General features: G+C 34.1%; 1 pseudogene; it reads right to left on the bottom strand.

Annotated features, from left to right (window-relative positions):
• Positions 1 to 751: 751 nt before the first annotated feature.
• Positions 752 to 1,000, bottom strand: LOC101722359 (cytochrome c oxidase subunit 7B, mitochondrial-like; annotated as a pseudogene).
• Between the last annotated feature and the right edge of the window lie 3,443 nt (positions 1,001 to 4,443).

Below are 4,443 nucleotides of genomic sequence, written 5' to 3'. Positions count from 1 at the left end.
ATGGCAATTGAGTTGACCTGAATGGCGCAAGATGGCTTCAGCAGCATTGTTATCTTCAGGCTGATATTGAGTGAGCCCCCTCCATGTTAAAAGCATATAAGAGATTTTCCCATTTTATTTCTGCAAAAGGGCCACAGGACATTTTACATGGTATCTCAGATATCCAAAACAGAACCTTTCAGTCCTTCTAAAAGCTAGATGCACGAAGTGGCATGGACTCATAGCTACCATAATTAATAGAAAGGAAATATTCTTCATGTCGTATGCCTTCTATAGGACATCATTTTGTGAAGGAAGCATTTTGTCCCATATAGACAGCATTAGTCAGACTAGCATGTGGTCATGAAAGAACTAAAGAGGGTTTCTTGAACAAGCCAGCATCCCCAGAAACAGAAACCAAACACAAAGTACACTAAAAGAAAAACTTTATGCATTTCTGAGCATTTCATTTTGAACCTCTAGGAAATATAAAAAGCAACACCTGCTCATGTGCTCAGGTAATTTCTTCAACAGTCGTCTGACATTATATCTTAATGCCTAGATTGAGAAGTCGAGCACAGCTCTACCCGAAACTCCACATGGGTGTAATGGGTGGGTGGGTGGGTGGAGCAGGCTCTTCAGCTCAATCTTTTTTTTTTTTTTACTTCAAATATATTTTATTTCTTCAGTTGTGCTATTTTTATATGAACAGTAGAGTGTGTACATAACAAGTTGGGTTTGAAACAATTCTGTATTATAATAATAGTGATAATTATTTATTTTTCCACTCTTTTGGGGTGACTCGGCCAACAGGAGATGGGTTTCATACTATTCTCATGTGTGTAGTTAAAAACACCCATGTAACAACACAGAAAATGGCTCCACTAGCTAGCACAGTATTGCCATATTTGTCATGAAAATTTGGTAAGTGGTTCATATGGATTTGTCTTGCTGCAATACGTTGAATGGTTTGCCTCTTGAGACCATTCAGCAGCGCCCATTTGGCCAAGGGAAACATCATGAAGGCTTGATAGGACTGGAGTTGATTGCAACCACTTTTCTATTTTGTTGCTCTCAGGGCAGTGGAGAACCTCCTGAGTGTGTTCAAGGTCTTAGGTTTGATTCCTAGCTCTGGCAGAGAAAACGAAGCCCAGATTCTCTCCTCAGAAAGATCAAGATTTGGCTTCCAACATCGTAACCGGCAGCGGCAGAAAGAAAATGGCGCCGCGAACAAATTGTTGTCGTCAATTTTACAGACCGGAAGACAGGAATGTTCAGCTCAATATTGTGTTTAAATTTGTTTTCTCCTCAACAATGCAGAGAATCTGGGACTTTTAAACAAACATCTACCCTTTGTCTAATTTGGGCTGCAAAATCTTCAGTCTTTTACTTTGTAACGGAAGCATATTCACCAGCCTCCTGAACCCACTCTTTAACTTGCAACACCCCTAGCTTGCTTCTTGTCTCAGCTCAATAACCCTTCCTGTTATAACCCCATCCTTTTTTAAAAGAAGCTTATTATTATCATTATTATTACTTTGCTTTGTAAGAGGTGGAAAAGAAGTCTTCATTATGTAAAATGTGATACATAAATCTATGTGGAGTGCTTCTAAAAGTAGAATGTCTGCCAAGTTCTCTAGCAGCTTTACAGTGTATAATTAAGTACTCATTTAAACTATAGTTTGTTTGTGTGAGGAGAGAGTGTGGAACTCAGAAATAGAAGTTGTTGTGAGGTTTTTTTCCTGTATTTTTAAATTATATGTTAGATTCTGGTTTTGACAACTATGACTTTTAAAGTTCCCAAGATGTATTTTCAGTTCTAGTAATACAGTGTCCTAGATGACCAGAGACACTCTTTTGATACAGGGTACCTAAAAATTCCTGGATAAAATGTAGGCTATAGTGTAAAATATGACAGTCTTCAGTGCTTAGCTATGGAGAAGAAAAGCCAATTTGGAAGAGTACTAAGAGGTAATTATGCCAATTTGCCTGGAGTATCTGATTTTCTCTGATGACTTAGCATTGAATTTTAAATCAGTACTTGTAGTGGGCAGGGGGTAAACCTGAGGCTCATGTGAAGCAGGTGAACTTGATACAAGGCCTGAATTTTAAGTCTGCATTTATAAAAGTCAATACTTGTAGTAATGCGAAGGAAAAATACAACAAAGAGAGATGGACAAGATAGCCATCTTTCACTTTGGATGGAACATAAAGTAAGAAAACAAATGTATATGTAATATTTCTGTGTATATATGTGTTCAAACACTTGCATACACATAGGCAAACACAATTCCATAACAAGTTAAGGAGAAATTTGAATACTTAGGAGATTAAAACACCCTCAAAGGCAAAAAATCTGTTTGAAGGTAGAAAGGAATAAAAAGAACTCTTTGGAAAAACATAATTTAACACTAGGATGTAAAGTTCTTCCACAAAGGAGTTTTAAGAGAGACGATGTCACAAAAGTGACAAAAAATTGAATAACTAAGAAATACCCAATATACTAGAAAACAACCCACTATGAGAAGAAGTTATGTTGAAAAAGAGGAATCAACTGTATAATGATAGTAGATCCTGAATTTATCAGACAGAAACTATTTCTGCTCTACATACTAAGGGTAGTAAATAACATGATATGCATGAAGAAGGAATAAGCAGCTATCAGATAAACATATATAAATGACCAGCATATTTTCAAAATATATGTATATATAATTTTAATTTTTCAGTTTTAATTTATGTCATTAGATATGAGATATATGTAATTGGAAAGCCAATTAGTATTTATTTTCATTTCTAGATTTAATTTTAACTGACATGAAAACAAAAACTTGTGCATTGTTGTGCCGTGTAATGTTTGATAGATTATGTAATGTTTATATCAAGTTAAATATATTTTTTCTCATCAAACATTCAGCATTTCTTTTTAGTAAAAACTTAAGAATCTTTTCTTCTAGCTTTTTAAAATGTGTAGTACATAACTGATATGTATAGGCACTATGGTGTGCAACAGTACACCAGAAAGCCTTGCTCCTGTCTAGCTGTAGCACAGTACCCACTGATCAACTTTTCCCTATCCCTTTCCTCCCCACTACATTCTCAAGCCTGTTGATAACCACTGTTCTATTTTCATTTTCTGTACAATCAACTTCTATAGATTCTTCACATGAGGGACGTTACATCGTAGTTTCCTTTCTGTGTCTGGCTTATTTCATTTATTGTCCTGCCATTTCATCCATGGTGTCATAAATGACAGAATTTCATCCTTTTTTATGGCTAAACAGTATTCCATCAAATATAAGTACCACATTTATCTTACCCATTCATCATTTAATGACACCTAGGTTGATTACATTTCTTGGATGTTGTGAATAGTTCTGCAACAAATATGGCAGTGCAGATGCCCCAGAGGAAATATTTTTGAAGTTGGAAATTTTTATGTTGCTTCAGAATTTATTTTTTCTCTGGAATTATAAATTTCTAACTCTCCTTGATTTCATGGTTGTATGATACTTTTAAATTATTCCGTTTGTAATTTATTTAGGTATATTTCCTAGTTGTCAAAATAGTTATTCGGCCTTGACCTTTTATATCCAATGTGAATTTCTTACAAGTTTTTAATGACTAATTATGTTGAGCACATTTTCATGTATTTATCGGTCATGTGAATATCTTCTTTCATTTGTCTGGCCAAGTTTTTTAATTTTTTGTTTTCTATTCTTATTTCAAAATATGTAGAATTAAATTCCTTTAATATTTATATGTTATAAATATCTTGATATAAATTTTCATGTTTTTACTTCCCTAAATTGAAAGAGAAGTTTCTAATTATTATTTAATTCAAGTATAGTTTTCTTTACAGTTAATGAATTAGAGTCTATTTTTTTGTATGTTTGTTTGTTTGTTGGGGTTTTTTTGGTGTTGGGGATCATACTCAGGTCCTTGCACTTGCAGGGCAGATGGCGGAACCACTGAGCTAAATCCCCAGCCCTAGAGTCTATTTTAATATACCTTTTCCTACCCCATGATCATGAGTATAAATTTCAATGCTAACTCTTTGAGGATTTATTATTTTATTTTACACATTTAGATTAAAATGCAACAGACATAATTTTATATGGAACAATGACTTAGGTATGCTATATTATTTTCTACACATGTATGTATATAAGCAATCCAGTACAATTTAATAAAAACTGCCTTTTTCTACTGTTCTACTTGGGAAAAGTCAGGTTTTACATGTCAGAGTTCTACCAACCTCATGGAGTTCCCCCAAGAAGACATTATATGTCTTTTTGGTAGACTTTATCTTCAAAGGTCTCTAAGCATGGAGTTGTCTGTGTTGGAATAACTGACTTAGGGAATTATTAAATAATTATAGAATATACTATGCTTTAATTCTTATTCAGTTCTTCAAATTTAGCTTTTTATATATAAATTTTCAAGTGCTTTGCTCTGTTCTAC

This window comes from Heterocephalus glaber, unplaced genomic scaffold (genome assembly GCF_053883595.1).
Source record: "Heterocephalus glaber isolate CG9 unplaced genomic scaffold, H.glaber_assembly_v1.0 deba00001472, whole genome shotgun sequence".
Lineage (NCBI taxonomy): Eukaryota > Metazoa > Chordata > Mammalia > Rodentia > Bathyergidae > Heterocephalus > Heterocephalus glaber.
Note: the sequence above shows the minus strand (reverse complement) of the source record. Positions and strands in the feature narration are given on the sequence as shown.